The sequence below is a fragment of the Metopolophium dirhodum genome, chromosome 1 (genome assembly GCF_019925205.1).
Source record: "Metopolophium dirhodum isolate CAU chromosome 1, ASM1992520v1, whole genome shotgun sequence".
Classification (NCBI taxonomy): Eukaryota; Metazoa; Arthropoda; class Insecta; order Hemiptera; family Aphididae; genus Metopolophium; species Metopolophium dirhodum.
Genome location: NC_083560.1, coordinates 101,853,816 through 101,872,270, shown reverse-complemented (window position 1 = coordinate 101,872,270; position 18,455 = coordinate 101,853,816). Strand labels below are relative to the sequence as shown.

Here is an 18,455-nt window from a genome sequence, read left to right as displayed (position 1 = left end):
GGTACCTCGAACTAAATAGCGTAAAACTGTCAAAAGAGTCAGCTACATTTCTTTCATCCTCGTATTGCGTTTTATTTAAATATACATCAGTATCATGAAGGTTAGGAGTCGATGTACAATCGATATTAGGTGGTGTACCATCGAAACTACGTAGTTTAAATTGGAGTGTGAAAATTTAAAAATATATATTGCCAAACGAGATTAACCAAATAAAAATATTATTTAATTTGCATACTTACGTCACGGTCGTATTCAAATTGTGCGAATCATTAATCTCTATAAATTCTTCCGAAGAAGTTACTTGATTTTGCACACTCGTGGTGGGTTCCAAGCTAGTAAATATATTTATAGTTAGTGTTTTTCTGATCCAAGCTTGATTTTGAGATTTTATTTAATAAGTAAAAAAAAATTTACAAATCATTGATTTTTTATCATGACAAAAATAACAAACTATTGAACGTAATTAGTATGAATTTGTACGACCATTTTCGGAATTTGTACGCAACTTGTTCAACGAGAAAAATGCATTTGACATTAAATACTAACTCTTTATTTATTTAATGTGTACAATGTACATTCATGGTTTAAGATAAAAACATTTTAATAAGTGTTCAAAAATGACTCAAATAAGCGAAACATCAATCGAAACGACAATCGTGCGAATTTCGAAGTTAGTCGTGCAAATTCATGCTAATTACGTGCTGAAATTCTGAATGGTGGCGTAATCAAACTGTAGAAATTTGATTGATTTCGTATTCGAGCGGTGCTGGCGCAACGTACGTGTAAAAAAAATGGTAGGTATTATTCAACTTACCCGACATTATCAATTTCGAGATTTTCTGGATTCAAATTTTGCGGTATTTCTTTTTATAATTATACACAAATTATTCATTGGTATCCAAGTTTGCATATTATGAATAGAAGATAGACAACTAATTAGTAAATAAATACTTACGTAACATGCCGATTTTTTCTAGCCATGCTTAATCGGGCCTTCATTTCCGATTTATGCTGTTTGTTTTTTTTTTTAACAGTTCGAGCTTTTTTGTAGGGAGACATAATAAAAAAACAATTTTCACAGCACAGTAGCAATAAAATAAAATAAACAATCAAAAAAAAAAAGCGTGACGTTCACTGTTTGATATGTAGATCACAATTCCCAAATGAAATTACTACATGTATTTATAAAAGCCGGCTTCAAACATCGACTTGTGTGGCAAATAATTATTAATGTGGTACAAATTAATATTTATCGGAAATATTGCTATTTTTGTATCGACAATTTGGATATTTATAAACTATGCGCGCCTTCGATAGACCGGTCTTTCGATGAACGGTGCGTTACCGTGCGCGGTGTGGGGGTAACGGGTACAGTTTTGTACACAACCGCTATTATAGCCACCAGAGCAGGCAGCAGCACTATACGGTTATACAAATACGAATTTTTTTTCAAAAACATGTCTCAGGAGAATCACTCTCATTTGGGCTACATTAATTATACAAATACCTACTTTCGTAAACACAAAGGTGAGAACATTATCTGTGTTCCTATGTTGGATCTTTTAGATACCATCAACATAGTAACTTTTAATAAATGTTGAATATTTGGTTATTTTATCATTTTCTACAGTCCAAAACAGCCGACTGAGTAAACGTATACTTATTATCCAACATAGGAACCCAGATAAAATTGTTATCCTTAAATGGTCGAAATTTGAATTTTGTGCGATAAATACAGTTCAAATGAGAGCAATTCTACTAAAACATGTTTTTAGGTGGCGAAAACCGGTGTGTAGCGTCCTCTTAAATGGTTTCGTTATGTATTGTAGGACCTTAAAAGAAACTCTCGAAAGTATGTTTTTGAAACTCGGCATAAGTGGTTACTGGAGCATTTCATTTATGTTTTGAAACACTATTTAGCAACAGTTCCAGGTTCCAATGCTACATCAATTTTATGTATTTGAAACAGCCCAATGCACAGTGGGATGCGGAGGTCGTTGCAAAATCGTAGAGAAAACAATTAAACTATAGAAGGTGTCGTCACATACGTATCTTTTCTGGAAAGCCAACGCCCATACGCAGGATACGAGTCGACCAGCATACCAAATACGAGACCCGAACTCTGTCTCATGACCGAGCTTAGCCACTACTACAACCACCCACTCCAAAGGACACAATCATATATATAGAAGCCCAGGACAAGAGCTCTTCAGACGGTTAGGGACATTCAGAGTCAGGTCGTAACACCACTCACAGTTTATATTCTATCTTTATATTATAACATTGTATTTTTGTACTACGTTAATAAACATTCATCATACCTAGTACATCACGTATTCTATCTCTGCGTTGATGTATATATCGACGTCGGTTGGGACGTAACAGCTATAACGTTTAAAATAATGGTTTACGACAAATTCTGATTGCACCATTGTTCCTAAATAGTTAATATAAATAAGTTCCGAAAGAAATAATCGAACAATTTGAATGTGGTGGTAAAGTGCATTTGCTCCAGGAAATCGACCGTATGATTTGTGGGCGATGCGGAGCGGTGTTGATGACAAAATTTGATTTTGTTGATAAATGATAGGACGTCGACGATGATAACAAAAATAACGCTAAGTTTTTCTATTATTCGAGTACTTAGGTAGAAGAGGAGTTTCTAACATAATAATATCGTATTCAATATTAGTTTGTATTTTATTCTATTCCAATTATTGCTCATTGTCAACTGGTAATTTTAACAATAATTGTATTAACGCAGCATTTACTTAAAATGTTGCGAAAAGTATATTCCTATTTTATAGGCTTTTGCAGGGATTAACTATATTACTCAGTTGTATTCTTATTGTTCCGTTTCTTTCATAAAATATAGCACATCTAGGCATTTAGCTCATAGGAATTAAGTTGATAATATTTAAATAAAATCGTAAGTAAATTTACACATGATAATTAAGGAATGGTCATTTGTGCAGTTTTCAATTGTTTTTTATTTTAATATTTGGTTCTAGGTCACTTTGTATGGTCGACCAATAAAAGTGCAAAAGCAGACACTTTGTATGGTCGGGTATAAAAGTACATTGCTGATTGCGGATACTTTGTACAGTTGGGTAAAAATGTTCAATTCTGACCGCAGACAGTTTGTACTATTATATACATAAAACATAAGTAGTGTAAATACAAGTTATATATCTAAGTAGTAAGTATAAATAATGTCAATTATTAAAATGTAAAAATTAAAAATTAAAACAAAAAGTAAATTAAAAGAACAATAGTCATAATAATCAGTTTTTTAACAAACTGGTTAGATAACAGCCAAATATTACTTGGTGCTATAATATATTTTTAATTAATTTAGGAACTTGATGACCTAAAAATCTTGAAATTATCAAAAAAATCAAACATGATTATAAATTATAATAATTGTATTACATTATTACCAAATGTTATGTTAAAAAGTAAATTAAAAATGTGTACAGTATGGCGAAATGACAAATAAAAATTACTTTTGATAGGTAATAATTCTCTCCTATTTTGAATGTATAAGATAATTAAATCTACCAAATAATATTTAAGCTTAATAACATGGTCTGTTCATGACTTCTGACATGTTTATATTAAATATAATATATTTTATGTATATTAGTATAAAGTGTCCGTGTTCTGCAATTTAAAGTTTTACCTGATCGTGCAAAGTGTCCGCATTCTGCAATCTACCTTTTTACCTGACCGTACAAATTGTCCGGGTTATGCATTTTAAACAATCAACCGTACAAAGTGTCATTTTACCTAAATATTTGTATGCTTACATATTATAACAAAATAATTGGTCGTTGCTATTTGTTTCCATTAAATTATTACTTCCTCTCACTGTTTCCACTGTTAATATTTTAATATTTAACTATTTAAAATAACTATTTAGGTAAATGTATTATGATGTTATGAGAAATAATGAATTTTATACAATTATTATTTTGTTGTAGATAATTAAAATGTTGAGATACAGAGGAAATAAATTAACACTTAATACCTATTGTAAAATAATTGGATTCATTTCCTAAGGTTTAAGAATAAATTTATGAACCATTTGTTTATAGTAATGTTACACGTAAGATCATCATAAAACATATTTGAACAAATTGTTACGTTAATATTATGTACTTTTAAGTTCTGGTATTAATTTGTATTAGCTGTAATTATTAAATTGTTTGAAAACTTGTAATATTATTATGATTTTCAGTGACAGTTAGGATTATGGTTATTGATTTCTGAAATACAATATGTTTTACAAGAACATTATATATACAGATTTGTACCAGACACGGACTATGAATCTAAACTTCCAATTAACATAGATATTACTGTTACATCAACTTGTGATAGTAAGATATTTGTTGTTTTTAAAACATGATAGGGTTTTTAATTAAATTTGTTTTTATCTTTTTAGGTTAGGTTAGGTTTGCTGATATTGTTGATACAACAGGACAAAATATGATGTTATTTGGAGAATTAAAAACTGATGATACTTGGTGGGAAATGACAAAAGAATTGACACAACATTTCGAAAAAATGCGTGTATTCAATGCATATTTAAGAGAAGAATATAATTCAATGAATGACATATTATGGATTTTTGATAATTATAATACATTAAAAAATAAAATATCTGTTAAGTGAGTTAAAAATTTATTGATACTGTAAAAATAATATAATAATATATATACCTGGTTACATAAACAATTACTAAATATTGAATCAATCAATAGTGAGCTAATGTTCCCTTTAACATAATTTAGTGGCCCATGAAATACAATGTTAAAATACAATTTTTATTATTGCAAAAAAATGTTCATAATCACTATTTATTGTTGGAAAATTTGTTAAATAAGCTTAAAGTAATATAATATAATATAACTATTGTGTATAAACTATAAACCATTTTAGAATATTATGATTGTATATTAATTATTGTTGTATAATATTAGTAGGGGAACCTAATGATCAAATCAATAAATCCTATTGTACAGAATCCTCTACTTGATGTAGCTTTAAATTTACAACAAATAAATGCTTGACAATATAAATAATAATTTAATAATCAAATAAATAACTAAAAAATGTTTTACTTCATTATAAAAACAACAAATTAATGCCTCGTAAGTTGTAACCAAATTTTTGTTCAGAATAATCTACATAATGCTGTTAGTCATCAATAATTACACTCTTCGCTAAGCTTTTGTAGATTAATTATATTAATGTGTTCTTCTAATAGCAATACTAAACTATTTATATCCAATATCCAAACCGAATGAATGATAGTTTTTTTAATAATTTATCTCATGTTTATAAGTAGGTACTACAGGAAATCTATTTGTTTGCTTCAAACTTGCTTCAAGCTTCTGGAATTAGATGATCATATTCAAACAGTTGTCCGTGATATTGGAAAACATGGGATGGATATAGAATATGAGTTGAGTATGGAAATTGGAAGCCCTGTGCATGGACTATTGATCGATTCTTAGCTTTCCGAAGAACTGTATTCATTATATTGGCATGCAGAAATTATTTCTGAAGCTTCCTCCTTTATACGCAATAGAGAATGTAAAATCTATATACAATATAAATCTCATTAAAAAAAAATTATTCTTAATATGCATAAATTTAACAACTATTTCAATTATCTTGATAGTGCTGGAGGACAATGTGCCATAGACTTATCAAAAGTGAAACTAGACAAGACATCTTCGGGTAAGATTTGTGTGTCCATGTATTACAACAAAACTGCATGCATCAGGATGAACTTGAAGTATCGTAGTCTTGACGGTTCTTGTAATAACTTGAAACGTTCCTCCTCGGGAAAAGCATCCACGGCTCTATAAACGTTTGCTCTTAATAACTATATGGATAGCTTTAATGGTAATTATTATAACATTATAATTTACCTTTGTGCGTATCTAGTGATGTAATCTCATTTACTGTCCAAACAGAAGTTTTCGAAGATTCTTTTTCGTCTTACAAACCAAGTCCTAGATAGCTGAGGGTTGAATTTGTCAAAGACGAGCACTCACCAGATTACTTCAAAACTATGGCAATGGCGTACTGGACGATTTTTGTAGGCCATGATTAATCTCACGCGGAAATTTCTAGAATGAGTAGGATTAACACATAACCATATATATTGATTAATCGTAATTAATGAATGTAAATTAATATTAAATCCTTAGTGAATAGTAATAAGTCCGTGAGCTGTTGTTCAAATAGCCGGAAGGAGCTCATGCCTCGAGACATACACCTCGAGTTGTGCTTGCAAGTAGTGATACCGGGTAAAGATCCATTTTTCAGAAACCATATTCGTTTTATGAACTACGGTCGTTCGGTGCCAGCTGTGTGTTCCGATTGTACTTTTGACCCAAGGAACAAGTAAGAGTCATAATATAAGATAATTCCATAACCATAAACGTATATTTATGTTGGTTATAATACTTAAAATTACATCAAAATATGTAAAAAAAAATTGGAATATGTAAAAACCGCTAAACAATAAAAATAAATATAAAAATCTTATCTCTTATCTAATTATTAAAACAATGTGAAACTACATAATATTGTCTAAGATTTAAAAATGTAAAATGGCGACAATTTGGTCATAAAATGTTTTTGCATTGACTGAATGAACGTTTTACATCGACTGACGTAATGATAGCATACTTCATATTAACTATATCAAGTGGTGTAAGATCAACATTCAATAATTCTGTTGGATTTAGTCCTTAGAGTATATCTCTAATTGTTTTTAAATTTTTCAGTCCTTTTCAGTCCTTTCAGTGCATATTAACTTGACTGAGTTAAAAAAAATCATAAACTCGCCCAGCCTCGCTACTAGCTGACAACAATTAGTAGCTTCCAAAATTAACAATAGGATGGTCGTTTTAAATTTAATGCTGCGATGCTTAAAAAATGTTTATATAATCCATTATAATTTAAGAATCTGTTTATTTTGTGGTGTCAATATAGAATACAACACAACCTTGTACTGTAATAAGCTTCCAAACCAATAAAAACAATTGATTAAAAATTCTAAAAAAAAATGTTGGATTCAAATACCAAAGTATACTGAAGCATGTAATATACTAGTAATTGAACAAATTGTCTTCATTAAATGTTTATGTAAGTAATTCATGATGTGTAATGTGTTAGAAAATGATTTATTTATTTATTTATTAATACACACTATTAATAAAATATTTTATCTGGTCGATTTTTATCAACTACATACTAATGAGGAATACGATTACTTTTCTACTTTTTGTTATATTTTTATTTTTGAAATATAATATTCATTTTATTCAAATTACTTATAATAGTTTTTTTTAAATAAATATGTTTTTGGGCTGGATACACGATAAAATGTTAAATAAACCAGTGGTAGGTAATATAGCATTAATTTGAACTGTATACCTAATATATTTTTAGACTACAAAATAAATTCCAAATTCAGGTCAATGTATTGAGACAGATATTAAATAATTGCATGATGATCAGTCTCTAATGAGTTTTAACGTACTAAGATTTTTCTTATTAATCTCAATTTAGTTTAAGTATAGTATTTTATTTAATAGTTATGTATATTTTTCAATTTTTGTTTATTTTAGGAAGTGCAGTTCTTAGCCCTAATACTAAACTCAATAAATGTGTTGTAATGGACATTAATGTTATGGAATACCTATAAATACCAACATGTTCCTACACATCTCAAATAAAAAGTAAGCAGTTAATATAATATTTTGTTAAAAATATTTATAATTTAATTTAATTTGACTTAGTGAGTAATAAATTTATAATTTAACTTAATTAGTTACAATATATATTTTAAATGTAGTCTTGCATTGAATAAATTATTCAATTGAGTAGATGAGATATATGGGGATTTGTAGTTGTATAATTCAGGTAAATAATCATCCCTGCGATCTGAAGTTATACAGCTTTATAAAAAATAAAATTTCAAAATACTCATAAATATGGTTAATGCCCTTTTAATTTCCACTGCTTAATTAAATGTATACAAATACACTACTTTGAAATCATTTTAATTTTAAATGTTTATGGATTATTTATTGATATAAAGATGATCATAATAAATTATAAATTAGTTGAAATATATGTTTAAACATGGATGTATAATAAAATCCGCACAGTCATTCTGTTAATACCGTTATTTAATTTTTACCTTTGATAAATATACACTAGGTGATTATTTTATTATGAACCAATTGTTGGCTCATAAAAAGTTTTAAAGTTGAGATGAGCGGTGTATTGGACCAAAATAATGTGGGGTAACCTCGTTCTACTCTTGTGTGCACTTCAAAACTTAAAATACTTGTAACTAATAACTCATAATCTACTCGTCCTAAATTCTGTTTTGTGTATCATGGGTTGGGCAGTATCTAAGATACGTATCTTGTATCTTGTATCTCGATACAATTATATGAAGTATCGAGTATCTTGTATCGAGATACATTTTTAGAATATGTATCGAGTATTTCACAAAATAATTTTGTTACCCTGACTGTTTGACTATGTTTTAATATAATACTATAATATGTGTAAAATAATATGCACTGTGAATTTAAATTTATAAATCCATAATTTAATTGCAGTGCAACTTGCACAAAATTATTTTTCAACCTATTAGTCATATTAAGTTATATCTGTGTACTGGGACGCATCACACATACACGTTGAATGGGACTTTACGTCTTTAAGAATATGATATGATACCTATCTATAATTTATTTTTATTATTATTTATTTATTTAATTTAACGATTGACTTATAATATATTTATACTAATATTTGGAATTTTAAATTTAAATGCATTTGTCTAGATTCATAACCTACTTAATTGTGTATAAATAAAATTTAAAAAAAATCCTATGCGTCATAGGCTTTGACTAATTTTTTCTAATGTATCGCGTATCAAGTATCTATATACTTAAAATGTAGGTATCGAGTATCTAGTACCTCGATACTCCAAATCCAAGTATCTAGTATCTAGTATCAATTTTTGAGTATCTTGCCCATCCCTGTGTGTATTTAAATACTTCTGCTTTGGAATATGAAAATAAAACTGTACGTTGTCATAGTTAAAAATTATTCTTTTTTCAAAAACATTTATATTTTTAAAATAATGAGTGTTAAATGATAAAAGAATTACCCGGTATAATATTTAATTGTGTATGTTTTGTTAAAAGTTTATTTATTTTTGTTCTTAACGTCATGTTTATAACATTTTTTTATAATAGGATATTTTTTATAATTTTTATAATACATTGTGTAATTTTTATTAAAATCGGTTTTTTAATGAATATTTTTACATTTCTAAATATATTTTTGTTGTGATTTCATTTGATGCAAAACGGTGCAGTTTATTTAATTTCAATTTTATGCCAGAGACAGAATGACAGGAACAATTACATATTTTTAAATTTTGTTTCTATCGTGGTTTTCACATTTTTATTACCTATTTAACGATAAGATTTTTATTTTTAAATTGTAAAATAAAATTACTTGAAACATGATTTAAGTGGCCTGTATCTTATTTCTAAGCAATTCACTCATGAGTCAACTACATTATGACATTTACATAGTACCTTTATAATAGTACCTTTTACAACTAAGTTCCTATTGCACTATGGTTCTATTATAGCCTTATAGATCACTTTATATGGTAGAACATTAAAAGTGGAAAAGTGGACACTTTGTAATATTATAAATTATAATATTATATTGGTATATGAAGTATATAATATAAATTAGTCTGAAGTCATAAACTCATAACCAATTATATTAAACGTGTTATAATTTGGTATATCTAAGTAGGTAACTTAGGTCTTAGATTCTACATAGGAGGGAATCGTATCTTACTAGGTACCTAACAGTTATAATTGTATCAATATAATATAAATACTCGTATATTTCCCAAGCGTGGTATTGAAAGTAGTCATTTTTTTTTTTGTGTTTTTTGTTGAATTAATTAAATGAATTTTAAATTTAAATTTAATAATAATATATTACAACTTTATTTATTTATTTATTTATTTATATTTATATTTACGGGTCTAGCCCTTTTGAAAAACAAAGTTTGATATATACAGATTTACAATAAAATTAATAAAGATATACATAGGTATGGTATAAGCATTAACAGAGGCGGGAGGCGTCAACATTGGCAAGAGACATTAATCTTGTGATAGGTTCGTTTGCTAAATAATTTGAGGTGTAAGAAGGAATGTAGAAAGGAGCATTATTTCGAGAAATACGTTGAGGTACTCTAAAATTGATTAGGCTTAAAAGGTAAGGCGAATCTATGTTACCTGATATCAATCCATTTAGAAACTTAAACCCTAGAGTAATTCTCCGATTAGAAAGGGTGTCAATATTGAGGAATTCGGAAACAGGGACGTAATCGTGAGGCTGATGATGTATATTGTATACCTAACTTATTGTAAAAATAATGTTAAAATCACATCATACTTTATAAGTTAGGTATAACATAATATATTATATAGAATGTAACAGCAAAACCTGACAAATGAAATAACTTTTGTTCCAATCAATAATTTAACATTTTTTTCATATATATAAGAATTTTGCGTTACAAGTAGATATCTACTATAGAGTAGTATCAACATTTGATATTCACTCGATTTCTCGTGTAACCTATCCATTATTGTGATTTTCTTTATTAGTAATTTTTAATCAAGGCACCCGGTGCTGGCTATTTATTAAGGAGCAAATTATTGGCAACTTAATTGACATATCGTTACGTAGTCGCACGATCTCGTGAGTGTGTACTGTGTGTTTGTGTAGTAGTGTAGATGGTTATGCCCACGCACTCGATAGTACATGTCAAGAGGTAATAAAATATAGTTGACCGTTTAGGGTATTTCAGCGGACAATAACAACTTCACAGGAATATGGATAACTCGTGGACAACTGAATATTTTCAGATAATTAAATTCCATCTAGAACACAAAAACAAGTTAATTAATTTCAATCAGAAAAGGGTTGATCTATTATTTATTTTTTCCTTTAAGCTTGGAAGGTTATATTCTTATGACAAAATATATAGTATCATAGTCTTATCTTAATATTATGCTAAATACCATGTTTTATTAAAACGTGATCAATTTAGATTTGTATTGTGTTTAACAGAAGCTTATCATCATCTAATCCTCTCAAATTATTTTGATTTATATTTTAATTATACTTCTGCATAATAGTTAATTAGAGTTAAAAAGTAAATTTGATTTTCAATTATATGAGTAATATTCTAGTAACATAACGAGAGTATTATTTTAATTTAAGAGAGTTTTTTTATAAAAAATATAAATAAATACAACACAACATCCTAAAATTCTAGAAAAAAATAAACATATTTACTTTGAACATACAATTTTTTTAACGATTATTACAATTTACAATTATTAATAGTATAATAGTCTTAAAGTCCAAAATTGTATTAAAACAATACCTGAATACGTATGTATTAATATTATTACCTTATTATTTTGGATCAATATCGACATAATCGACATACTGTAGGTATCCGTCCAGTTACTGGTTTACCTACCACTCCACAACGGTTTGATACATTATTTAGGAAGGTCATAAATTTCGGAAACTTCTTGAACACCTTCTTGAATTACTGTTTGAAGCAATCATAATAAAATAAACAGTTTATAGTAGTTAAATTGAAAATGTTATGGATTTATTTTGTGTTTAACTAACGGAATATATTTAATAATATATTAACTAAATATAAGCAAATATGAATTCTTGCAGTTTACACTATACTATACTAATAACTATCAGGCACGGCATTAGAACTATTTCCAGGGGATGCTAAGTGGAGCAGACACATTTTGTGCATGGACTAGGGTTTTTTAATAAACTACAGTGATTACTCAGATAAATAATTTAATTTATCTTATCATAACATACCTAACTATAGCCTATAGTAGGGCCCTCTTTTAAATTATTATAAATCAGTAGTTTTTATATTCTAAGTTCTAAATAGAATATAATATAACCTTTGATTAATTAGTTAACAGTTTCTTAATATCAGAAAGCTATCGGAAATTCTATGACCTGTTAAAAATGTTCTCCTAGGTTTTTTTAGGCTATAAAAATAAATTGTAATATAGGAACACATCCATCGACCATTGTCTATCGGTATGTTACCGCTAATCGCTATAAAGTAGGCCTATATTTATTACTATTACATTTAAAAACACTCAGTGGCGTCATTTCAGTTTTTAATAGAGGGGGCAAAAGTTTTGACCAGACCAAATGGGTAACTTAAAAAACAACTACTCGCAAGCACATATATATATATTATATATAATATATTATTATGTTCCTTTTCCTTCATTAGACACAAACATGCATACCTACTTTCACGCATGTCCACACATATCTACATATGTAATATACCTATTATGTAATATATATTATCCACACAATATGTATTTATATTATAAATAATAAGTGTAATCCAACTATTAATTACCAATTGATCATTGGAATAATAATTTCTTAGTACCTACACAAGATAATAACTGTCAATAAATATAGGCATGTTTTTGCGCTAATATAATACAATAATGGTTAATCGAAAACCACCGAGCACCGGCATCGTGACATCGTGCAGCTTTTAAAATCAGACGGGTGCAAAATAGCCACGCCATAACCGCGTGTAAAGGGGTTTGATATTGGTAATTTATTTCTTGGATTGGAATTTTACATTGTCCGTTGTTACAAAATACTAAATAGAACCACTAGTTGTAGGATTTTGAAGTAGCTGGAGACAGTGCTCGAAATGGAAAATTTTACGAACCGGAACGCTCATAAAATTAATATGCGGATTATAATATTATTTTAATTATTTCAATTCGTGTTTGCTTAACAATACAATATAATAAGTTAAAAAGATACAAATAATATGAGTAAGTTTAAGCTTAAAAAAGGTGGGTAAGTGGATGTCGCTCTGCTGTACAGTAGATTACAATTTGGTCACTGTAATGGATGGTGTTAAATTTTAATTCAATGATATAATATCATTGTATAAGGTAAATGATTCTAAACGAAAACGTTCAGACAGCCTATGACATTACCAAGTATATTTGATGATATTATTGTGAATAAAGTAATTTATATATAGCCTATTTACGTGGAACCTTGTCTTAAATGTTCAATCCTTAGCTATAAAAGTTGAACATTTTATAAATTTTTAACTACAAAATAATTATTAAATTTTAAATTTGATAAATTTTGTCAAAATTTGAACTTTAAATACTTATAAAAAAAAAATTGTGCCAATGTATTTTTAATATTTTTCAACTGCTATCGTAACGATATATCTGGAGCCTTGCATTAAATTTTCACGCTTTTTTACCCAGAAATACAATTTTATTGATATTTATAGAAAAATGGAAACTGAAAATGTTATAGTGTATAGAAAATGCTAATATAAACATTCAGTCAACATTTCATGTACCTACTACCTCATTTGTTTTAGACTTGCACCAAAAACCAAAAACCAAAAAATTGAACTTCTCTCTATATTAAGTATATTATATTTTGTCGAAAGAAAATTTTATAAAATTTAATCCTCTGGATTGTGATACTGTCGATTTTTACGAACCGGAACTCTTAAATTTTAATTTTCACTAACCGGAACCGACGCAAAGTTTATATTACGAACCGGAACGCCGTTCCGGTGCGTTCCTGTCCATTTCGAGCACTGGCTGGAGACACGTCAGTACATCACACATATTAATATATTATATATTTTTAGATATTTATATCCAAATTAAATCAATATTTATTTTTGTCAACAAGAGTCCACACCTAAGGGCAAGTAAACTGTGTTTTTGACGTGTAAGTAACTAAAATTGATCATAGAAAAAGGGAAATTTTATTTCACTTTTGAAACAGGCCAAGACAATAAATTAAAACTGATAATAATATTATAATTGAGTTAATAAATAATATATTGATAATCCACAGTGGTTAAAAATAAGTGGATCGATAGGACAACTTTCATTTGTAGATTTTAATATCAGAGTTTAATTTGTATAATAATATATTGCCCATCGATTTTAATCATTAGAAAATTCGAGATCCAGACGTTATTGCTGCTTGCAGAGTTGCAGATAATGATATGTATTTTTAATGTATTTTTTATTGTAATTAAAAAAATATGGTGGATATAAATTAGTGAATGAATAAAAAAATAAAACGATAATCAAAATTACAATGTTTTATTTTTAAGTAATTCAAAGAGACCTAATATTACATATTGAAATCCATTGTAATACTTACCTTATATTGAAACCTACCAAACTGTAATAAATATCCCGACACACAAAACGTGCCTGTTGCCTGTTTTTTAGCGTAACATAGTTTGGTCGATATAATATTTTAATATTTATATATATTATTTAGATCAAGCTTAGAATTTGTTTAATAATATAGTTACTCCATTGTGTCTCCATTTTAGCCATGGAAGTTTAATGTAATATAATAAACATTTAGTCGCGTCGAAATATTTTTATATGAATTATGGTGTGTTGTGTGTAGTGATGGGCAAATTCCCGAGAATATAGTTTAGGAATTTCCCGGGAATATAATAAGTTTTAAAATATTGATCATAGGTTTCAGTTTTAAATTAAACTTATGGTTGTAAATGATCCAAATGACAGCTCTTTATTGATATTATGTCAGTTTAGATATTTATTCTTTAAAAAAAGTTATTAAGTAATTATAATTTAATTTCTTAATTAAAATCTGTACAATGATCACAAAATAAACGATCCAACTTTCATTTATATATGTTGAAAAAATAAAAATAAACATACTGAAATTTAAATACTGAATATTATAAAAATAATACATTTTTTTTTTAAAGAAATTTCCGGAGAGGTTGGGGAATATTCCTAATATAGCACATCTCTAGTTATGTGTAATTCACACAGAAACAGAATCTCTTCGTGTGTCATTTTGCTGTCCTCCGTTAGATATTCACATACGTCATATGGGGGTTATATTAATATTATTATTATCATAATCATCAATAGTAATATTGAATGGCCAGCCTTACTGGTTTATTTTTCGGATCGTCTATATAAACCGATCGATGCAACACATGCAGTTAACACTCGTTTATAAAGAGCCTTAAAACCGGTCTAATATGTATTCTTGATTTCTGACAACAATTCAAAACTCGGCGTCTTGTTTTCGCACACCTGATGACCGAAGGACAAAAACTACCAAACAATAAAAACTGGTAGCCGGCGCCACAAACACCTCGTGCAAACCATGTAGGTAAGACTTTCGGTTCGAAAAAAACGGGCCAGAATACCGGTTGGCTAAAAAAGTAATAAGAAAGGTCTAATACAAAACCCGCCGGTTTTGTTTTCTTACCTGTAATGGGATATGGAAACTCTGCCAGTGTGCTAAGTCCTTGCTTATCTATAACTAAATAATATATCTCAACTAAGTAAACTCAAAAATTCAAAATGAAAAGAAATTATAGTGAAGGAGACACTATAAATAGTTATTATGATGGGTTTTTATTAGTCTTAATAATTAGAATATCTGTAAATTGTATCACATAATTTTAGTACACAGTTCAAACAGTCCCGGTCCAATGGATTTCGGAGCCCAATATTTACTTTATTTTCTAACAGACTTCCTTTTTTTATACTAGTTAGTATATTTTAATTAAATTATGAAAGCAAAATAATATTATTATACTATTTATACTATGTTACACTATATAGTATAGCTCTATTGAGTACCGTCAACGGTCATCATCGACCACAGATATATTATATTATATATCTGTGTCGTCGACAATAAACAATTTTTCAAGTAGGTACCTATCTACGTGGTAGTATTTATAATCAATGGCAGTACTGATTAATTTTTCATATAATTAAATTAAGAATATACATAGGCGTGCGCAGACTTAAATTTCTGGTCGAGCTTAGGCAATTATAGTGCCCCAATATTTTGATACACTACACCCTAATTTAAAAAGGATATCTTATAAAAATAATGTGTTTTAAATCATCCAATATTAACTGCAATTAAATTGTATATTTTAAAATATTATTACTAACCCATAAGATAGTAATTTTTATAATATTCGTTATGCACCTGAATAGATTGACAAGTAGAGAAGGATATATCAATACATTACCTATACAGTTATAGCAACGTTCACAAAACATAAAACTAGGGAAATTTAATGAAAATATTTTTTGTCACGTCTGCGTCGTAAGTTTAATATTCGATGAGTGTTGAAGTAATCGAAAATGATTTTATTGCCCCTCCGGCGGACAGTAACTGTCAAAATATCATGTAAATCATTTACTGCTCCAAAAAGCGATGACAGACACACCAAAAAAAAAAGACATCATTACTATAGAATACTATTGATTTTATTATAAAATTATTAATATAATAATTGACAACAACTGAAATTTGTAAAAATTTGAATTTCAAAAGCTTATAAAAATTTAATTTGACTTTTTTATAGACATTTTTTTTGTTGATAAAGGTAGATAATCTTATAAGGAATCATGTATTACATCGAAATACTTGGATTAAAAAAGAAAAATTTTATACAATATTGTAGGAGCCTTGTATTAAATTTTCAAGTATTTTGAATCAACAAATAAAGTTTTATGACATTCATAGAAAAAAAGTGAGTAAATGGATGGCGATCTGCTGTACAGTAGGTTACAAGTGTGTCACTATTAAGGATGGTGTAAAATTTTAATTCAATGAAATTTATCAAATCAATTATTTTAGTGACCCCTTGCGGAAAAAGGAAAATAAGTACGGTCTATTGTGTTTTGAATAAAAGAAATAAAATAGGCGGAAAAATCTGTTGAAGTACGTTAGTATATGTTGTCGGTAATACGTTGGTTCCTTCTAAATTAGAAGGACTCAAGTTTTTATATAACATGCACTATTTGGTTTAAATAAACGTATACTCATCAACTGTTCATTTTTAAAATGTAAGAAGGTAAAATTGCTGAAATAAAACTCAATCACTGTTTTAGATCAGAAACAAGTTTATTGATACACGCGAATGGCGGTGTTATAAATTAGAAAAATTCTACTGTCACTTCAGCACAGATTCCTTCGTTGTCTAACCTATCTACATTTAAAAGTTACTAAAATATATTTTCACCTATACTACTTATATTATATTAAATACAATTATATTGACGACTGTCTACATTGTAGACTCAACAATATATGACAACAATTAATACATGTGCCAACCTATAAATTGATAATGTACACAAGAATATATTATTATGTCGATTGCTGTGCTTTTGTTTCTAAAGAGAATCATCGCATATAGCCTACTTATAATTATTAATTTGTATGAACCTACGTTTTTTTTTTAGTTTATATACGGAAGGCCGAATGATCAACGCAAGTCTTTCACTAAAGGAACATTACAACCGACCAACTGCAGGTTTACTATTAAATTACATGGATCAGCTTGTCAGAGGGCTATCTACGCAGAATACACAAAAAATTGATATGCTATTTACTAAAACGGTAGGTTTTTGAAATACAATCAATATAACGCAATGACATTACATTACATAATCCTTTTAACAGACTATATTTTCCGTATAATTTTTATAATTTAACATTAGTGATTTGAATTTTTTTTCAGCTTACAAATTACTTATACAGTGTTTATCCAAACCACGCGTTTGGAATGGACATCGTTATTATTAGAGAACAGTTTATAAGAACTAGAATGGCAGATAGATATTTTTACGATTTACCAAATATATTCAATGAATGTTAGTATATCTGAAATATTTTTAATGAATGATCCTGATTTTAACTATTTTTTTATAATATTTTAGATCAACTGACAGGAATCAGAAAAGTGACGCTTGCCAGAATCTTTTGTGATAACAGCATTAATGTCAGAATGATGCAGAAAAAAGTATTTTTGATACCTGCAATGGCTGATTTGCAACTCTGTAATTCCCAATTAATTCCAAAAGTCAACATCAATCACTGGTCAGAGATGGTCGATACATTTCAAAAATAACTTTAAATTTAATAATCAATAATCAGTGGAAGTATCTTCACTGGATGGTTTGTTCCCTCAAGTAACTCAAGCCATTGCGTTTAATTTTATTTAAAAAACCTACATTAGGCTTATTGTACTTTTTTTTAGTATAGATTGTGTAAGTTATAGATTAAAAAAAATAATCAATAATCAGCCTTTAATCTAACCTTATTTTCATTTTACCTATATATCTTGTTTATAATAAATATTCTTAAATTAATTATGAGTCTAAAATTTGCTATGTTACACACTTGTAAGACGGAGACAACAAATTTCA

At 28.1% G+C, this 18,455-nt stretch overlaps 1 long non-coding RNA gene across 11 annotated transcripts; it reads left to right on the top strand.

Moving 5' to 3' along the window:
• Window positions 1–2,482: 2,482 nt before the first annotated feature.
• LOC132935756 (uncharacterized) lies at window positions 2,483–18,328 on the top strand. Of its 11 annotated transcripts, XR_009663334.1 has the most exons (15): window positions 2,488–2,734; window positions 2,808–2,929; window positions 3,012–3,922; window positions 3,984–4,108; window positions 4,241–4,382; window positions 4,448–4,673; window positions 5,354–5,601; window positions 5,690–5,916; window positions 5,988–6,152; window positions 6,225–6,420; window positions 7,015–7,167; window positions 7,653–7,763; window positions 17,490–17,646; window positions 17,768–17,900; window positions 17,967–18,328. It is a non-coding gene; the product is annotated as an uncharacterized LOC132935756 (long non-coding RNA). The 11 variants fall into 11 exon arrangements; XR_009663338.1 differs by having other exon boundaries at window positions 2,483–2,929; window positions 5,351–5,470; XR_009663336.1 differs by having other exon boundaries at window positions 2,486–2,929; window positions 5,354–5,470.
• The last annotated feature ends 127 nt before the right edge of the window (window positions 18,329–18,455 follow it).